Genomic DNA, 22,189 nt, shown 5'->3' with positions numbered 1-22,189 from the left:
ATGTCTGCTAATGTAACCCAATTTTTTTTGGTATTTACTTTAACGAGTCATTATATTTTCTTCTTCAATATCTGTTGCTAGTTAGTTCCAGTTCTCAATATCAATCCATTAAAGTTCCTTTATCACCATGTGTCAATACCAATTAGTTAAAACTTTTTCATCTTCCTGTATCAATACTGGTTAATTAAAATTTCTATCAACTTTCTTTACTTCACTTCTGGTGGAGTTCTTATCTTCTTTGATTTCTTGTTTATGCCTAACTAATTATTGGTGTAATTTTCTCCTTTTTTTATTTATTATTAATGCTTATTTTGGTTGATTCTTGCTTTCATATTCCTTTTATAGGTTGTCTTTTCAATTGTAATTAGAATCTCATACTATTTCATTTCCTTGCATCACTCTCGCTGTTGAAAGATCAAATATTTTGTGTTTTCTATCATTTCCATTATTTTTGACATCATCCTTTTGCTACAGGAATATATGAAGCCAATCATGTGTTTTGTAATTACGGTTTTTTTTGTGAAATTTGCATTAGTAATTTGATTATTCTATACTTAATATTAATTTATGTGGTTATGTAAACTGGCCTTCTTGTTCACTTTTAAGAGAATATCAAATCCTTCTTGTTGTATGCAAAACAAGAATTAAATGGAATAAAATATACCCTAGAAGCTCTATCAGTCTTACAATTATAAAATTTGATATATAAATTTCTTTATTTGTTAAAAGATTACAAAATTACAGTAAACATTTTACACATGTAAACTAATTTAGGAGGTTTGATTAGATTTAGAACAAGTTTCCTGATTATTTAGACATGCAATTTTACATATTCTTTTCTTATGAATTGATAGAAGAAGCATCGATCATCCAAGAAACCTTTCTTGAACAAGGACAATGTAGTGTATTTGCTCATAATCTTGTAACATAAGGATGAATTCATCATAGACTTATTGATTATTTAATATAAATTCACTTGTCGTCATTCAATTTGTGGCCAAATGCTTTTGACCCTTATCAATAGGATATTCGCTTCCATGACATTAGAAATAATTATTTGAAAAGTTGCTTAGGTTGTTTAAAATGAGCAAAGAACTTCAACATCAAGGTGAGTTTATATTATAGTTGTGAGAGAGTTTACCATATCTTTGTAGATTAAGAGTTGTATAATTAGATCTGATTACGACTTGAGGTGAAGTTCATTTAAGCTGAAAAACCTTTTCTTCTTTATTGCTAATTAACTTTTGCTAACAATAGCCAATAAAATACTAACATCGAGGTGAAGTTCATTGAAGTTCTATGATTTTTTTCTTTTTTTTTGTATTAATTTTATTTAGCACTCTTGTTTGTAAAGGCTTATTATCCAGAATTCTTGATGAACCTATGTATTATACATATATCCAATTTCTTTGCGAGTATGTAGAGGATTACTTCTTACTACCTTGAGAAAGACTCTTGAAAAGCTAACATGCTTGATAAATGGCACACAAATTTTCTTGAATAAATAAGCATTTTTAAAAAATTTAATCTTAGTAAGCATATGGAAGTGTCACTATTTCTCAACACATAAGTTATACTTGTACACTTAATATATGTAATTTTTAAATTTTGTTATTTGATTGTGCATCATTTGGTTCATGCTTTAAAAAAAGTTCAACATCAAGGTAACTTTATGTTATAGTTGTGAGAAGGCGTGCTATACTTTTGTAGGTTTAGAGTTGTATAATTAGATCTGATCAGAACTTGAGTTGAAGTCCGTTTGGGTTGAAAATACATTTCTTTTTTATTGGTAATTAACTTTTGGTAGCAGTAGTCAATGAAATACTAATATCAGAGTCTTAACTACTTTACATTCTATGATTTTTTTCCTTTGTTTTTTTATGGCTTAATTTCACTTAGCACTCATGTTTGTGGAGGTTTATTATTTAGAATTCTATGTTTTACATATTTCCAAGTTCTTTGTGAGCGTGTAGCGGATAGCTTCTTACTACCTTGAGAAAGGTACTCTTGAAAAATTAACATGCTTGAAAAATGACACACTAATTTTCTTGAATAAATGAATATTTTATAAACTTATGAAACTTAGTATACATATAATGTCACCATTCATTGGCATCAGTTATACCTATACACTTAATAGAAGTAATTTCTGAAATTCTATTTGACCATAAATCATTTGGTTCATGATTATAAAAAGTTTTGCAACCATTAACTAGAACATGTACAACATTATTTAATTACATGCCAAAGTAATCTTTTTAAATGATTGGCCAAAATGAATAGAGAATGCATTCTGTATGGGTTGAAGATTACAAAATTTGAATAACACACTGATGCAGGACTAACTAATGTAGGACCATAAGATGATTTAGAACAATTTAGCTCCTCAAATTTAACCTTTAAATTAGGTATCGCTTGACTAATTCTCTAGGATTTTCCCTTTCTAAGATATACAAATTACTATACAACTATTGATTTGATTTAAGAAAGTATATATGGCATGCATGGCAGCTAATTTGGTAAAGGTTGGCCATTTAGTATTAAACTACTTAAAATTTTCAACCCTACTCCTTATGTTGTAATTGAAAAGAAAGTGTAGATTAAAGCATACAAAAATTTTTTCAACTCTATCCTCCTTTTTCACTCAATAACTACCATCCAACACCAATAAAATTATTATCTTCACAATACACAAGCCAAGTCTATCCCTCAAATATTAGATAAAAAAACAACTCCATCTTAGTTTGGTTTCTTGGTTGATAACAATGATGAATTTTTTGTGGCTTATATTCTTTTGAAAATTGGTACATTACTTGGATTTATTTGTGTGAGTTAGTGTTTGCTAATTGTTACAAAAAAGGGTCATTAAAACCTCCCAGTTCCTTGTCTCTCTTATAAAGTTCAAAGTCTCCCTTAGACATAATTAAACAAAAAAAGATTTTAAAATGAATAGCCCAATGATTGTAGAGGAAGGGATCAAGGACTCTGTAATTGTCGAAACAACCTGCAGAGTGCAATTAAAATCCGAATCAAATCAACATTATTTACCCTAATTCAAATTGTCAGTTGGGTGGTATGCTTACTCTAGCAACAACATCAAACCTTAACTTGTGGTTCTGATAGAGGAATATAATTATTTTATAGCATAAAAAGAAAAGATAAAAGTATAAGATCAATTTAGGAGATTTTGCTAACATAAGGTTTGTTTCCTAGGGAATTCTTGCTTTAGAATACCAAAATAGGGGCTTGGAAAAAAATAAAAAATATGTAGGTGAGTTATGTGCAATTTCTCATTCACAAACGGAGGACTCTGGAATTATCATAAACCTCAAGGGAGTTTTCCGAAAATCCATTCTTGTTCTTTGTCTTCATTTCACCACTAGTCATCGTTGTTTGGGTTCAAAAAAGCCAGTTGGCAAAGAATGGTAGGAAAGAAAGGACTATGCGAGTACCACAAGTGGCAGCAAAACTGAGAAAAAAGGAGAAGAGGAAAAACATGTGAAGACAAAGACAGAGAAAATGGTAACAGAAGGATTGTTTCAGTCAATGATAAACAACAAAGAGAAGAGGTCGCCTATCCACACCAAGTTTAAGCACTAGAAAATGCTTGAGAAAATGGTTGAGAAACATAGGAGGACCAAGGCTCGTGAAGCGGCCAAATAGAGAGCTCTTGAACTTGGCGAGGAGGTTTGCATTTCCTCTCTCTCTCTCTCTATTCCTCTTTCTCCATCGTATGAATGCATTTTGTTTATCTGGATGCTTTAGAGTTTTATGTGGTTTCCAATTAGAAGCCTCCTAATCAATATTAATCATTTAGAATAACTAATTTTTTATATCCAATGAAGTATGTACTATTAATTTGTGAATTTCACTAATTTTATCATTTTTATTTGTAAATAAACCCTAATAAATACTAATGATTTGGAATGAGTAAGTTTTGATATATAATGAATGTGAACTATTATTACTGTGTTTGATTGATTTTAACATTTTTAGGCGAGGATTTGATACGATTCTTGATACGCCAAGTCGAATCAAGAATGTGAACCATAAGCCCTGGACCTAGGTTAAGGTATAACGTTTAGGGGTAGAATTCGTAATCAATCAAGGACCGTGCGAGATTGATTAGAACAGGTAGAACGACGCCATGATAAGTGACTAATTTACGTTATATTTGAATGACATTTTATGTTATTTTTAGTCACTTTGATTATATTATTGGAAGAAAATGAATCATTTTGGCTATAATTGGGGGAAAATGTTCTTAAATGATTAAATGAGATTTTTATAACTTTTTACTTGCATTTTGTGCATTTTGACAGTTTTGACATATTTTAGTATTTTGACTATAACTTGAGTTACAATGATCGGATTGAGATGATTCTTGAACCAATTTGAAGATAAGAGATAGATCTACAACTTTGGTGAAGACATTGAAATTCAGTTTGAAGGTTTTCCAGGTCAAAAAATTGAATTACAGTAGCCAATTTCTATTGGTCGAAACTGAAATAGGGCATTGAGCAGTCAAGGGTATTTTAGTCATTTCTCAGGCTACACAAATCCAAATGAGGTGATTCTTGATGCATTGGAAAGATAACTCAAAAAGCCACAGGTTTTATGTTTTGGTCAAGAGTTAAATCAGCTTCTATCATCAAGAAAGGTTCAGTTGAAGTTGAGGCAAAAATCGGAGCAGAGCTGGAAATTGAACAGAAATTGCACAAAAGGTCACTGTAGCAACCCGCCGGAAATTGGCCGGATTTTTGGCCGGATTGTGGTAGAGAAGGCTACTCTTTACGCGGACAACTTGATTTCACGTCCAACAAATCACATGTAATGCTAGACTTGTGACAACCACTTTGCAGCTGAAAAAGGGAGGTGTAAACCTCATTCCTTGACCACTTTTTACCTTTATATAGCCAAAACCATTGCAAGATTGAGGAGAGACATACGGGAGAAAGCTTGGAGTCTGTAGAAATGTAGTTCTTCCATTTTCTGAGTGTTAGGTTAGTATAGTATAGGATAGTTAGCTAGTTAGTTCATCCATCTTGTTTATTTCCTAAATGAAGAAGAGGTTGGAGGATGAAGAAGGCAAGGAGATGAACTCATGTGACAAGGGTTACATTCCTTTCCAACTTTTTATCTTTTGTAGTTCATTCTAAGTTTAGTTAATATACAAGTTATGGATTTATATGTTATTATGTGTTTCTAAAGTTTATGCCTTGGGTTTGGTTGAACTTTCTATGATTGCTAGTGTTTATTATTTGGCAGTTTGATGCTATTATTTTGAGCAAGTTATTTAGCACTTCAACTCTTTAAATCATGATTAATTTGGTACCATTAATTGCGATTATCTAAGGTGTTGTTTCTGCAATGAAAATTGAGATTTAACACTGGTTCAAGAAGTGCTAAACATAGGGAGTACACTCACGAGAGTAGATGTGCACCTATGTGGTTTTAGTGATTCATTTCATGTAATTTCACAGAAGAAATGAACTTGTAACTAATTTCATAACCATGAGAATTGGTATGGATTAGTTATGAGTATAATTAATTCACTACGAAAGTAGGATTCATATGCATAAGGAAATTACACCACAGCTAGCCAAGATAGTAGTTCTCAATGATTCAAAAATAGCACTTGCATGAGTAGTTAGGGATACCATAATCTAAGGAGCTTTCATTTGTTACTTTGCATAAGTTCAGTAGGTTTCATTTCTTATAATTCATTGATAGTCTAAATAATAGAGAAGTTTTAGTAGTGCCGATAATTGTTCAATTTTCCTCTTGGGATTGACCCGATATATACCCTAAACTACTAGTTGACCTGTATACTTGCAGTGAAAAGGGTGTATTTAGGATTTTTTAACTTGTACGTATAGCAAAATCCCGTCACGCGACAATCAAGTTGATTACTTGATTGATAAATCGGTGAATCACCTTAGGCCTACTCTAAAATGTTCAAGGTCAGTTTTCATAAGCCAAAAGAACCCTTTCTCTCAAAAAAGAAATCTGAAAATTTTCTCAAATATTATCCACTGTATGACAAACATAAAACTAAGGCTTTTTATAGCCTTTACAAGACACAATACTCCTAATCATACTAGAACTCACTTAACTAATCCTTAACTACCTAGAAGTAACTAATCCTTATTATGGTCAACATGACCCTAACATTTTATTCTTCTAAAAGTAACGACTCAACTTAACATGAAACCAACTAATATTACTCGAACCAACCTCAACCAATTGGCTAGAACCTTGGGAAAAATAAATGACTACTACAACTAATAACTCAATCATCCATTAAAACACAACTTGATGACCATTCTTGATGTAAACGACTTTGACAAGTTTCAAAGCTAACAAGATTTCGTATCATTTCCCTCCTCTTAAAAGTTATTTGACCACAAATCGATATAGGAAGGGACACAAGAAGAGTTACATGCCATCAGGATTACCTCAATGATGAACACGACCAAGAATTGCATCCAATACAAGGACCACCATGGGCAATACTGGAAATGACCGATTACAGTACCTCGAAACTCCTGGCCAACTTCAATGCTTGTGTATCAATGAGATATGGATCTTCAAATTGGTGTGTAGCATCTTCTATGAAACCAACCTCTTCAAGCTCAATGAAACTCGTAAATTACAAAATCTGATTTGGTGATGTTAGAACTTCACTTGGACTATCTACAAGTCGAAAATAGTAGTTGTAATGCTCATTGAGGAATGCAATCTTTAAACGAACTCTTGGTACACAATCAGTCCCAAAGGTTAGTAGACAACTCACAAAAATGAAATAAATGTGTAAAAGAAACATAGTATGAAATAAATGTGTAAAAGAAACATAGTTAATCCTCTTGGACCTGTCTAGGAATAAGGGGAACAAGAGTAACCTTTCTATCACCATGCATGAAGGAATACTTATTAAATCGTCCGTCGAAATGGATAGTTTTATCAAATTGTCAAGGATGGCCTAAGATCAAATGGCTTGCTTGCATTGGTACCATGTCACATACCACTTCGTCTTCATACTTACCAATGCGGAATGGTACTTTCACTTGCCTATAAACTAGTTCACCACTATTATTATTTAGTCATTGGAGTCGATATGGCTTTGGGTGCTTGGTGGTTGGAAGAGTCAATTTCTCAACCATGAACAAACTCATTACATTTGTGCAACTTCCACCATCGATTATTAGACTATACAACTTGCCCTTGATGTGACAAGTGTCGAATAAATTCTCCCTTTGCACATCTTCCTCCTCTATGGCTCAAGAAGTAAGCACCTTTCGGACAACCAAGAAGCCAATTTTACCCTCAACAGGCAATTCTTCCTCAGAGTTATCGCTTTCCTCCACTAAAGGTGGCATACCTTCACAATCGTCCTCATTATCCGATACAACTTCTCCATTTGGCAAGATAGGCATGGTCCTCTGATTGAGATATTAAGATATTATGTGTCCAAAACTTTGACACTTAAAGCATTTAGTCTCTCTACTTCGTGGTTTTAGAGTGCGTGTACCAAACTCAACCTTGATTTTAGCTGCTAGTTTTACATCATGTAGATTTTAGTGATTGAGAAGGAACCAAGCTCTTTTCATCACTTCTTGAAGTAGAATTTCGGCAATTTTCAGTTTGATAGTTAGAATTAGGAAGAGTGTTACCCCTCCTCTTGACTCACCTTTTCATCTTCACCGCTTTGTCCAGCAACTCATTCATAGCCAGATAGCGTTGGAACTCAACTATCTCTACAGTTTCAGGCCTCAGACCATTTAAAAACTTGGACATTGTAGATTCTAAATCTTCTTGCACGTCGACCCTCATCATAGCTATCTCTATCTCCTTGTAATAATCTTCCACGGACATATTGCCTTGAATAAGAGTTTGTAACCTATTATGCAAGTCTCGATGATAATAGTTAGGCACAAATCTCTTTCGCATCAATCCTCACAACTCCTCATAAGATTCCATAGCCCGCTCACGATTCCTTCTACGACTAAGGCATAGTTGATCCTACCATGCCGATGCATAGTCAGTGAACTCCACGGTTGCAAGTTTTACTTTCTACTCATCCATGTAATTATTGCATTCAAATATCGTCTCAATCTTCTTCTCCCATTCCAAGTAAGTCTCGGGGTCGGATTTTCCTTGGAAAGATAGAATTTTCAGCTTTATTCCCTTGATTTGATCATCACCTCTGTTATTGATGTTTCGGACAGCCCTTGTTTGACCTTCACCCTCCTCATATTCATCATTAGAAGCTCTATTTTCTACTCTATTACTCCTTCCTTGGCTTGTTCCACTTCGATTTTGGCAATTTTCAAGACGATCTATCCGTTCATGTAATGAGTCAAATTCCAATCTCATCTTACTTTGGAATTCACTCATCATAGCCTCCATGATAAGTTTAGAGTCAGCAATGCGTGATTCCTCTCAGATTGACATGTTAAGGTAACCTGCAAAAAAGGTAAGCAAGAAACAAGTGTATATTGCCTCACAGACTCCCTTACGTATTTACCCTCAATGCTTGTCTTTGCACTCAATCACTTTAATGAGCTCACAGTCAAGCTCTAATGGATGTTACTTGGTGGTCTTGAATAACTTAGAACTATCCTTAAGATGAAACTTTACTTATCAAGTAGTATTCATAAGATTGTAGCACAATCAGAATTTTTCAAGCAAAAACAAGAGTTGAACTTGGAAAAAAGGTGCTGGAAATTTGCTGAAATTAGACCTCAAGTATGCTAGAATTTGCGTGAAGTGAATGCTGGAAAACAGTACATAACAAAGATGAAATTTTTTTTTTCAGATTTACTCCTCTAAAGATGCTGGAAATTTCATTTAAGCAACAGCAAGAATGACTCTAGAATTCAGACCTAGAAATTTTGAAGAAAGAAGACACGACTTTCCTAATTGCAAGCTGAATTGAATGTTGCACTTGGAGCAGGGAAAATTTCTGGTTTGCTGCTCTTTTTTTATGGTGGAACAAGAATTTATGGTGCTTTGGTTTATTTCCAAAAAGGTTTGGACAAGAAAGAATCAGTTATGGTAGTACTAGGGGAATCCGATTTGAATTTGGATACTTGCACGCAGCTTTTCCTTCTTGTTTACAATAGCGTGCTGCCTTTTTCTTTCTTGTTTTCCAAAACAACTAATTTTTAGGTGGTTTTCAACGGATCAAGATATTCAAGGCTGCTGGAAATTTTTTTCCACTTTTCCCAAAACAGGTTCGGATTTGGTTTAAGGAAAAAAAAATCTGTTTTGGAGCAAGGACTAAGTTTAGTGCAAGAATTCGGCTTCAATGTTTGTCTTTCAAGACCTAGAAACCAAATCAAGATTCTTTAGTTTCCACCAACAAGATTTCAAGATTTCAAAAATTCAAGAGTTGTTCTTCAAGAGAGTCAAGAGATCTTCAAGCTTGGTTTAAGAAATTCAAGAACTTCACAAGTTTAGTTCAAGAACTTCAAGAAACTTGCTGAAATTTTGGGCAACAAAGATTCAATCAAGAAACCTCCAAGAACTTCAAGAATCACCACAAAACAACTTTGCAATTCAGGATTTCAAGAAACGACTCAACACAAGGAACGACTCAACTAAGAACTTGAATTCCTCCAGAAACCCTAGGTAAGTTTTGAATTTTTCAAGAAAATTCTATGAACAGAATTTTTTAAAAAGATGTTCAGGAACTGTATCAAGATGAAACTACAAAACTAACAGAAAATTGAATTAGATGAATAGTGATTTTGGAATGAACAGTAGTTGCTATAGTAGCAATGAACAGTAAGCGCTACAGTATGATTTTTTTTAACAATAATCAAAACTAGATAACAAGACACGAATCAGGAAAGACCTAAAACAGCAAATAATCAAGAATACGAAGAAACAAGAAACCCTAGAAACTTAAAGAAAATAAGGATACAATGTTGATACCTTTCAACTAGCTCTAATACCAATTGATACGATTCTCGATACGCCAACATAAATCAAGAACATGAACCACAAGCCCTGGACCTAGGTTAAGGTATAACGCTTAGGGATGGAATTCGTAATCAATCAAGGACCGTGCGAGATTGATTAGAATGGGTAGAACGATGCCACAATTAGGGTGATTACTTGATAGATAAGTCATCGAATCACCATAGACCTACTCTAAGATGTTCAAGATCGGCTTTCACAAGCCAAAAGAACGCTTTCTCTCAAGAAAGAAATCTGAAATTTTTCTCAAAATATTATCCACTGTATGACAAACATAAAACAGATTTTTTTATAGCCTTTACAAGACACAATACTCCTAACCATATTAGAACTCACTTAATTAATCCTTAACTATCTAGAAGTAACTAATCCTTACTATGGTCAACATGACCCTAGCCTTTTATCTTTTAAAAGTAACGACTCAACTTAACATAAAACCAACTAACTTTACTCGAACCTACCTCAACCAACTGGCTGGAAAATTTGGTAAAATAAATGACTACTATAACTAATAACTCACTCATCCACTAAAACACAACTTGATAACCATTCTTGATGCAAACGACTTTGACAAGCTTCAAAGCTAACAAGATTCCGTATCAGGATTAATTAAGACTAAAATGAATGGTAGCAAAAATCTTAAAGGAGGTTTGTGATAAGAGTTTGGGTAGATAATGGTGGAAATGAAATTTATATTTGGTTAGTTTGCTAAAGTGGTTGGGTAAAAGATTAGGCTGAGGAGAATCTATGCAAGTTGTTTAAACTAGTTGTTATGCTATTTATGGATTCAAACAATTATTTTACTATTAATACAAACTTAATGAAGAAATTTCAATGTTTAATAGCTTCAGCTTTAGAGTGATCAATTAGAAAGAGCATCCAATACTATTTTGATTGACATTAATTTCTACAAGCAATCTCCATCGAAGAAGATACCTCGCACGATTGAAAACACTGGGGAGCTTGATGAGACTATCTACAAGCCTAATGATGAGGAGCTAATTCCTTTTGCATTTTTGACTTTCTTTTCGCACTCAAGGTACTGATTGGGAAAGAATTCTTGGGAAATTTGATTCAATCTCAGGTTATCCTGTATGTTTCTTATTTGCTTTTCTTGCCTTTTGCTTTTGTAGCTATTTGCCGGAAATGATGTAGATGAATTTAGTTCGATTTTGAAGCAAAACAATACTCCTAAGATACTCACAACCACTTGTCATTTCAGTTCTATTATATGTGTGCCTGTATGTCTGTAAACTAGTGCCTGTAATTTCACATCATCTTTAGTGATTTTCGCTACTTAAACTCTTGCTCATGTTTTGTTAATCTTTTTTTTTTGTATAAATTCTTATTCTCTAGAGGGGACCTGCTTTTATACCAGATCTACTCTCCATGAACCCAAATGCACACTATTTTAAGAGAGGAACCTACGATATTAAAAATATTTTTTTTCTAAATTTCTGTTAATTCTTTTCCTTTCTTTAGAAAAAAACTAGAAAGTAGTTTTTATTGCTGCTCACTTTGCTTATGTAGATTGTAGAATATGCAAAAAATAAAACTTCACATCTATTATCGTTTTCCACACTAACTGCCAAGAACCAAGTTAAAGCATGCAACCTTTGTCTAGCATTTATACTTAATCATCACCTCTGGCTTTTTTTTGTCTCATAATGAATTAGTATGAAATCTTAATCATGAAATTTTCTTCAGATGCTTTAATAATAATGGCATTACCTGATGAACCTACTGTCATTTCAAGCTATCAAAGCTGCTTCTATGGAAGGATATCAAGGTTTGTTGGACCTCTGTTCTTTTTTCAGAATCTTGTCTAAGCTACTAAGTTATTTAATTAGGAAAAATTTTCTCTTAAGAGAAGAAACTAATAGTTTGGTAAGTTGGTGAACATATAAAGTGTGTTAGTCTACACTCTAATCCATATGAAATATTGTAATTTCTAATCATTCTTTAGTTAAAAGTACTTTCCAAAGACTTTGGACAGACCTATAATTTCTTTGTTTCAATATCCTGCTCTTCTTTTTTCTCTTTCATTTATTTAGTTTTTTGCGGTAATGTGGTATTTTAAATAGTGATGTGCTTCCTCCTGGGGGCTTGTTTTGTGGAAATGACCGTTGTTTTCATGAATATTTCAGCGTGTTTAACATTAATATGTACTGAGACCTTGCTTTTCTTTATTGCATTTCTTGTGTTGCAGTTATACTTGGATAATGTTTTAATCTCATTTGCTTGCAGAATCGTGGTAATTCAACTAGCCACAAACTTGAGCTAGTCTTGAATAACTTCACAATGTGCTCAGGACATCATGTTGGGAGGTGATTTCCTACTTTATCTATGATTTCCTACTTTATCTAGATATTATGTTTAATATAGTAACACTAAATTTATTTCTGTCGTATGGTGTGGATTTATGTGGATCATCTTTCTCCCTCGCTCACTATTTTTGTGTATGTCTAATTGTGTGTCTATACCCTTCCCCCTTAGAATATATTTGAATGAATAATTTCAGCAAATGGTTTGTATCTTTTGCCCATTAGGATATATCTTCATATTCAGTGAATGTGACTCTTCCATGAATCATTTTTTTTGAATAGGTTGATACAATCACTTTCCTACATGATCCCAATTTTCGTGGTCATCGAGTTGTAACATTTCACAATTAGCGTGATTTTGTGTTCTTTCGCCATTACCGGTGTGTATTCTTCGCATTTAAGGAGTGTGTTCTGTTCCACATGTTCACTTGCAATTGTATTGTGATACCTAAGTGTCTTGTAAAGGATTTTGTGTGAAGAAATAAAATTTTGTAGTAAAAAAATGAAAGATCTAAAGTTGAGTGACTAATGTGTTAATAAGTGAAAGTTGAAAGAATGAAAGTTGTAGTGGGATTTCACTATTCATCTTTGCCAAAATTTCTTCATCTTTTTTCATTTCCTTTCTTCCTTCTTTCTCGAATAAAACCCTTTCTTAGTGCTCTTCTTTTTCCATACAATCAAGAAGGATTCTTGACAAATCAAGCACAAGTAAGGAGTGAGGAGTTAGGAAATTTTACTTTGCCAATTAACCAAGGTATTTTCTTCAAACTTTGAGCATGATCTTTTTTTCTTTGATTATGGTGATTGGGTGGTATTTGGTTCAAATCCTTGGTTAGCTTCCATGGTTATGGTCTATAGAGTTTGATTTGGTCTCTATTTTCATGTTGGTATAGGGCTATCATCAATATAAAAAGGAGAAATGTTGAGGGAAATGAATGACTTGAGTTAGTGCTTCATTCTCAAGATTGTTTATGTATTTACATGACTTTGGGAGCTGAATTTTGTTGATTTGGACAACTATGAAGGTTGGAAGATGACTTAAGATGGAAATGGAATTTGGAACTTGTTTTTACCCTGTAAACGTGGTGAAAATTCATGGTTAGATTGTTAAAAAATATTGGCGGATCCAATTTTTTGTGTAGACATACTTCCGTGTTTTGTTCATAACTTGATGTAGAAAATTCGGATTTAGGTGCCGTTTGTTGTTTTGGAAACTAGATTCAGAGGACCTTAATTTTGTATAAATATCTTGCCCTGTTTTTGTCTTTCTGAAAGTCAATGACCCTTTAAATTTGACCTTTATGTTCTTCTTTGATGAGGAAATGATCTTTTGTTAGGAATTAGTGGTTAACGTTTGTTGCATTGGAAACTAGATTCGGAGGGCTTTAATTTTGTATAAATATCTTGCCCTATTTTTGTCTTTTTGAAAGTCAATGACCCTTTAAAGTTAACCTATATGTTCCGCTTCGATGATCTTTTGTTAGGAATTAGTGGTTAAGGGTAATATTAGGCTCCTTTTTATGATAATTTGGAGTAACTTGGTATCTTTAAGATTGTGATTGAGTATTTTATTATTATGTCTAGGTGAGGAAGGCAACCATTATTTCAATTATTTGAACTAATGTGGGTATCTATTGGACCGAGATTAGTGGTGCATGTATCCTTTTATCTTTTGAAAGATGATTTTGAAAGCTACTTGTTTAATTGCTAAAGTGGCGTGAGCATGTATAATTTGTGATATTTGCTATTACTCTTGCCATGGTCATCAGTATAAGCGACTATTAACGGGACTAGTTCCTCACATGTAGTTGGTATATGAAATGAGTTAACCATGTTGTAGTTAGCAATATGAAATGGACTAACCATGTGGTAGTTGGCACTATAAACTGCATTAATTGGTTAAGTTAACAACTAGATATGTGGGGTCAATTGTTGTCTTATGGTTTGAACTCTTTTATAATTGTGATGTATGACATGCCATTAAGATGTTTGTAATGACCATGTTCTTATAAAGTTATATGTATACATTAATAATGTTTAAAATGTACTATGTATGTAACATGCTCAGACTAATAATGAGATACATGCGCTACTTATTGAGTGAGATTTCGCTCATCCTTTGTTGTTATTATGCAGTTAATGATGAGTTCATTAAGGTGGATCTTGATAGCTCATGGGCATGGTAATGGAGATAGAGATGGCTTTTGGCTAGAGAATGACTTTCGTACTTCTATATAAGATACTTTATGATGAGTTTTGAATATTGTATATATTAAAGAAGGTTTGATCTTGCTTTTACTTTGGAAAATGCAAAATTACTATTATGGATGATCTTGTGTTTGCAGATTTAGAAAACTTAATATAAAGTTGAATGTAGTTGCTTTGGAAATTTGTTGCCTTATGCTTTAATTTTGTCTAGGGCGTGGCGGTGTTATGTTCCGAATACAGTGTATGACATATATTGTAGAAAAGATGATGGAGAATCGTTCTCATATTTCATCTCTTTTAAGCTATTACAACCTATATATATACTAATTGGGGTACATCAAGATCCTATATTACAGCCTAAACATAAGACAATTAATTACAAATAAGGAAACGAAATATTTACACAATCTGCCAAATTTGATAGCAGATTTTGCTCCTTAAATTGCTCGCGTCAACACTCCCCCTCAAGTTGGTGAATATATGTCTATCATTCCCAACTTGTTAAGTGAGCTTTGAAACTCGTTTCCAGATACAGCCTTTGTTAGAACATCTGCTAGTTGATCTTTTGATGTGACAAACGGAAGACTAATTGTACCCTTGTCAAGATGATCTTTGATGAAGTGTCGATCAACTTCCACATGTTTGGTTCTGTCATGCTGAACAGGATTATTTGCAATTGCTATGGACGCCTTGTTATCACATAATAACATCATAGGTTTTGACAGACATATACCGAGATCTTGTACAATGCGTTTTATCGATAGCAATTCACAGATACCTTGTGCTATTCCACGAAATTCTGCCTCTGCACTTGATCTTGCTACAACCTTTTGTTTCTTGCTTCGCCATGTTACCAGATTGCTTCTAACAAATGTGAAATACCCTGATGTAGACTTTCTATCAGTTTGACTTCCAGCCCAATCTGCATCTGTATACCCTTTGATTTCTAGATCTCCTTTTTTAGCAAAAAATAATCCTTTTCCTGGAGAAGATTTTAGGTATCGCAGGATCCGGTAAACAGCCTCCATATGATCTTCACTTGGTGCATGCATGAATTGACTTACAATGCTAACAGCATACACAATGTCAGGACGCGTATGCGATAAGTATATTAGTCTCCCAACTAATCTTTGGTACCTCTCGTTATTGGTTGGAGTTTGGTCTTGTTGAATGGCTAACTTGTGATTCATCTCAATAGGAGTTTCAATGGGTTTACAGTCCAGCATACCAGTTTCTGCTAGTAAATCCAGCACATACTTTCGTTGGCAAAGAGAGATTCCGTTGCTCGATCTTGCAACTTCAATGCCTAAGAAATATTTCAGGTGCCCAAGATCTTTAAGTTCAAACTCAGTCGCAAGGCTTTCTTGGAGGGCAGCTATCTCATTTGAGTCATTTCCTGTGACAACCATATCATCAACATACATAATAAGAGCAGTCACCTTTTTAAAAACTTGCTTGATGAAAAGTGTATGATCTGCATCACTTTGTTTATATCCATTCTTCTTCATGAAAGTTGAGAGCCTTCCAAACCATGCTCGAGGGGATTGTTTCAATCCGTATAAGGCCCTTCTTAGCTTGCATACTTTGCCACCACAGGTTATGCCCGGAGGAGGATCCATGTATATTTCTTCATTCAGAGTTCCATTGAGAAAAGCATTTTTAACGCCAAACTGTCGCAGTGGCCACTCTTGATTGGCTGCTATGGAAATAAGTACTCGTATGGTATTTATTTTTGCTACAGGAGCAAATGTATCCCCATAATCAATTCCGTACTTCTGTGTATACCCTTTAGCAACAAGTCTTGCCTTGTACCGGTCTATGACTCCATTGGGATTGAGTTTAACTGTAAAAATCCACCTGCATCCTACTGTTCTTTTCCCACCGGGCAGCGATACAAGCTCCCATGTATGATTTTTCTGCAAGACTTCCATTTCATCATTCATAGCTTTCTTCCATTTTGAATCCATCAATGCTTCCTGCACATTACTTGAAATAGATACAGGGGATAATTGAGTTACAACAAGTGCATGAGATTTTGACAAACGATGAGAAGAGGTATAATTGTTAATGGGATATTTAGTCTTAGCTTTAAAATCAGCATCATACTGATTTTTTGGAATCCCTCTGTTTATCCTAATCGGATATCTTGGTTCAGCTTTAAGAGGACTTGACTCATGTATTACAGGGGATGAAGGTAATGATATTACCTGAGGAGACACATTCGGAGTTTCTATGGCTATTGGTGTGCCTTGGGAAATTGTACTATCTTGATTCTCATGAGAGCCACCAACAACCTCAGGATGTGTATTATTCAACAAATCAACATCTGGTTCAGTTTCAATTTGTACTTGTTCCTGATAAACCTCATGAGTGTCTGGTTCAGTTTCAATTTGTGCTTGTTCCTGAAAAACCTCATGAGTGTTGTCGTCACCTAAATCGAGTGTTGTCTCCCCCTGAAGAGAGCACGCATGACCACCGGAAAAAGGAAGATCTTCATGGAATGTAACATCTCGAGTTACATACATTTTGTTTTTATTAGGATCATAGCACCGATATCTTTTTTTGAAATCTACGTATCCAACAAATATGCAGCGGATAGCACGTGGATCTAGCTTGCCTGTAACCTGGTGGACATATGCAGTACAACCAAACACAAGTGGTTCCAGATTTGAACCCATTGGTGCTTGGACAAGTTCATGGAGTTTTTGATATGGAGTTTTGAAATCAATGACTCGTGATGGAGTCCGATTGATAAGGTATGCAGCAGAGCGAACAGCTTCGCCCCAATACTCTCGAGGCACGTTCATTCCAAACAAGGATGCGCGAACAACCTCAAGTATTTGGCGATTCTTTCGTTCTGCCAAACCATTTTGTTGCGGTATACCAGTACATGAGGTTTGGTGTCGAATGCCATTTTCTTGACAAAAAAATGCCAGATCAGAATTTATATACTCCCCACCATTATCAGATTGAAGAACTTGAATTCGACATTGATACTGAGAAGCCACCATTTTATATAGATCTTGGAAAACAGAACAAACATCTCCCTTGTTTCTTAGGAGAGAGATCCAACTCATACGAGTACACTCATCAATAAATGTCACAAAATAACGAGCACCAGACAAAGTAGGAACTTGAGCAGGTCCCCAAACATCAGAGTGGATAGTCATAAAAGGTGTAGTACTCTTATTATAACTAGGTAGATAAGGAATTCGATGGCTCTTTGCCATTTCACAAATGTCACAATGAAACTTAGAATTTGTATGTAAAAACAAACTTGGTTTCAATTTGCGAAGATAATTAAATGATAGATGACCAAGACGACGGTGCCACAACCATGCCATATCTTTGTTTCCTTGACTCCCTTCGATCTTATTTGCTTGACCAGGTATCTGATTGTTTGTAGTGACCAAATCAAGATAGTACAAATTCCCACGTCTAATACCATAGCCAAGAGTCCGTTGTGTTGCAATGTCCTGAAAAAGACATTTATCAGGCCAGAAACGTACAGTACAATTCAAGACTTTTGTGATTTTGCTAACAGATAAAAGTTTGGACGAAAGAGAAGGGACTACAAGCACAGTATCAAGATTAATGGAATTTGACACATGTACTGATCCTTTGCCAGTAACAGGTGCAACTCCACCATTAGCAGTAAGTATGTGAGGTTGAGTTGAAGAACGAATAGAGGAAAGATGGGTAGAATCGTTTGTCATGTGGTCAGTAGCACATGTATCAATAATCCATGTATCATTCATAGTAAGATTAGTTTTGGGCAGACCTGGATTACCAGCCTTGGCAACATGTGCTGAAGCTGCGTTTGAAGTAGATGCAATCACTTCCTCATCTGTTGTGGTAGTAACGACAGCTTGTCCCATTTTCTTCCGAGGTTTCTTTGTAAAATCCCACCATTCAGGATACCCAATAATTTCATAGCACCGTTGTTGGGAATGTCCCTCTTCACCACAATGAGTGCAAGTATAGTTGTTTCCTTTAGTGCCAGATTTTTTTCCTTTAGTTTGTTGGGCATTTGCAGGGCGTGTGCGGGCAGTCAAGTGAACCATGCCATCTGATTGAACTTTAGGTTCCTCCATAGTTTGTCTCTGGTTGTGATCCTTGCGAACATATGCATAGCATGACTCAAGATCCAGAGGTGGATCTTTTCTCAAAATTTCACTTCGAGCTTGATTGAATTCTGGGTCAAGGCCAGCCAAAAAAATATGAACTCGAAGTCGAGTCATATGTTTGTGCAGCGATATGATTACAGCAGCATTATTTTCTTGTGTTTGAACACGAGCATCAACTTCCTGAAATATGCCAATCAGTTCATTGTAGTATACAGATAAGGGTCTACCACTTTGATGAGTAGTAAATGATCTCCGATTCAGTTCAAAGAGTTGCGTTTCATCCGAGCCGTCATAGAACGTCTTTGCAACTGCTTCCCATATTTCTTTGGCGGTTTGAAGACAGATGAATCGCTGCATCAAGAGTGGACTCATAGAGTCAATAAGCCAACTCTTAACCCGGTTATTATCAATAAGCCAGGCTTCCAATTGCTTGTCATCTGCAGCAGGTTTAGGAGTTGTCCCTGTAAGGAATCCAGATTTGTTTCGAGCTCCAATACGCATCTCCATAAGCTGTGACCATAATGGAAAATTCGTATCATCTAAGATGATTCCAGATGGAAAAGGAGTATTGTCTTGGACAATGATTCGAGATTCATGGGGAATAAGAGAAGAGGAGGGGTTTGTTTCATTCATAGTTGCAGAGTAAAAAAATCTGTTTCTACGTTAGGTATTGTTCTGATACCATGTAGAAAAGATGATGGAGAATCATTCTCATATTTCATATCTTTTAAGCTATTACAGCCTATATATATACTAATTGGGGTACATCAAGATCCTATATTACAGCCTAAACATAAGACAATTAATTACAAATAAGGAAACGAAATATTTACACAATCTGCCAAATTTGACAGCAGATTTTGCTCCTTAAATTGCTCGCGTCAACATATATTTTACATGTGTAACCTCGTTCCAACGTGTAGTTACATTTTTGAAACCAAAGAAAGTAAGAAGGTTGCCTCCATTGGCAAACAGAGAAAGGATAATGAGGATGAGAAAATCTCGGAGAAGAAAATAAATGCACGGCTTCAGGTTTGTCTTTCTGGTTCATTTCATTTTTGTCTTGATGTGCAGTATCTTCTTTCCTTTGGGATAAGTACTTCTATCACATTCCGAATTCACGAATAAGTTTCAGTGATTACAAAAGGCCATCTGGTTTATAAGAAAAGACTAAGCATTGTCACGGAATATAGTATTGCACTCAAATCATCATAACTTGCCTGTCATTAACTCTATTGTAAGTTTGAATCTACTGATCACTGGTACTTCCTGATATTTGGCATCTGCAGTACTCTTAATCCTTCTCCTATGACTATGCACACTATACAGTTGATGTTCAGACAATGCCAATCTTACATGTTCCTTCCGGTAAAGGAATGGAGAAAACTCCTCTTGATATTTTCATAGTCCCCTACGATGGTTCTGTCATACTGGTCTTTTAAGCTTGACCATTGGTGGTCTTCCTTTTTCATTGCTATTAATTTATACAGATGGACATTTCATTTCATGCTTTAAGCCGTTCTTTTTAATGGTTTGAACTTGGATTAGAGACTAGGAAAAAACATAAATTCACTAATTGCTAGAAAAATGTTGAAAAGTTTAGCAACAAGGTGGTATAGGGAAATAAATGGAAGACAAGACAACACAAACTGTCGTTGGAGTCTATATTTGAACTACTTATATATAAGAAACTTAACATGGTAAAGCTGGATTTGCGCCAAGAGAACTTGGCTTCTTGCTAGTCTGCAAAGAAATGCATCCTTACCAAGAAGCAAACTACCCTGCCATTTAGTTTGACCGTTGAGTCAAAGAAAGGTTCATCTCTATAAATTGACAAGTCGTAGAAGGCTAGGCACAAACAGTGATAAGACTGGTTGGACATTAGAAACTGTAGAGCATTTATACAAAAAAATGTACGCTTGCTCAGTTGTTGGTCGTTGAGCCAGTTCCTCTGGAAGCAGCGTAAGTTCTGTTTGTTTCGACTTTTGGGTATTATTTGGATTCCATCTATCTTTTTCCTTATTGCAAGAGAACTGTGGATTCAACTGAAATACTTTGAGGATATTCTTATCAATACTAGGCATGTCGTGTTCGTATAAGGAGTGCCGACAGCAAAGTTTGGGTGTGTGGAGATACAGACCGATCACTTCCCTCGAAGGGAGTGAGTTGACTTGGAATCACAAAGATGTCTTCATATTGATCTAAATTTGTACCACATTGTAAAAAAGTTTATAAGGAAATGTTCATGATTTCTTGGCTTGGTTTGAAAAGCTAGGTACGCTGATGAGTTTTCTGACAGGATGGAGCTAATTAATGATGCTATTGTCGTAATATTGAGATATTGAACCCGTATCTGCCTCCACATGACTGCTGTTTGTGGTAGTTACTTGACAAACATTACAAAACAAAACAAAAAGGAAAAAATTGAAATTTCGGGCTTCAGATAGTGTAGAACATTTTGAATTTGTCTGTGTACGAGTTTGTGCATGAATTTTTCAGGTAAAAAATAGAAAAGCTTCCAGCTGCCAGTAACCATTAGGTGATATTGGTAGTTCACATATAGTTCACTTAGTATCTCCTCTGCCTATGAGGCCTTTGGTGACATTTGGATTAAAGCTCGCAGGAATGCGGTCCTCGATTCACATTAAAGCTAATCAGTCCGCAGCATGGGACGTTTGATTCAAAGGGTGAGGAATATGTGTGGTTCACAAGGTGATTCCCCCTTGTATTTTATTCCACAACAATGCTTGATTCAGATTTAGCTCTTCTGAATTCGTTCAGTCCAATCATATTTACTCTTTTTTGTATTTTACTAATTCATTTTTCTGTCTTGGTTTCTTTATCTTTTCAATATACCGGCCAGAAATGGACACTAGTCGCAGGAGATTTTTCTTGTGAGAGAAACGTTGAGCCAATGGGTGAAAAGATTTTAGTACGCAGGTTTACAACACTAAAGTGTAGCTTCCTGAGTTTAGAAATTATGCCTCTACATTGGTTGTTTATCAGCTCCAACTCAAGGTCTGAAGGTTTTAAGCTTGCGTTGGCAGTCCTGTTTATTGGGTTCTTTTGGGTGCATGTAATGTGATAGACTAGTAATTTTATCTAATGTACAGATTAGCTCTTGTAGACTGGTTTATTTACTTGCCATTTTGGCTGCAAAAGGGAAACTCGTGGTACGGACTCTTAAGCAAAAACCATGGGAAGGTTGGTAATTAGAACTAGGTCAATCTTTCTGTGTGGCAAATGATTAACTCCCTGTATTTGAATTCTAGTACTGAAGATTTAATCTACAGTCTTAAAGATGTTGCTACTTAACTATTGTTCGAGTGGGTTGGGGCGCCTGACCCGGGCCGCAGGGGATTAGTCGGGCCCCGTAAAGATTGACCCGAACACCCCTGTGTCGACAAAAAAAAAAAAAAAAAAAACTATTGTTCGAGTGCCCATATGTTGTTGCTCTTGATTTTTCTTATCTTCACTTGATTAAATTAACTGTTCTTTGCTTGGAAGCATAGATGACCTTTACAAATATACCCCAGATAGAAACCA

At 35.0% G+C, this 22,189-nt stretch overlaps 1 pseudogene; it reads left to right on the top strand.

Annotated features, from left to right (window-relative positions):
• The first annotated feature begins 3,519 nt into the window (after positions 1 to 3,519).
• LOC113740027 (uncharacterized) lies at positions 3,520 to 21,541 on the top strand (annotated as a pseudogene).
• The last annotated feature ends 648 nt before the right edge of the window (positions 21,542 to 22,189 follow it).

The sequence above is a fragment of the Coffea arabica genome, chromosome 1c, assembly GCF_036785885.1.
Source record: "Coffea arabica cultivar ET-39 chromosome 1c, Coffea Arabica ET-39 HiFi, whole genome shotgun sequence".
Taxonomy (NCBI): Eukaryota; Viridiplantae; Streptophyta; class Magnoliopsida; order Gentianales; family Rubiaceae; genus Coffea; species Coffea arabica.
This window is presented reverse-complemented; position numbering and strand designations above follow the sequence as displayed.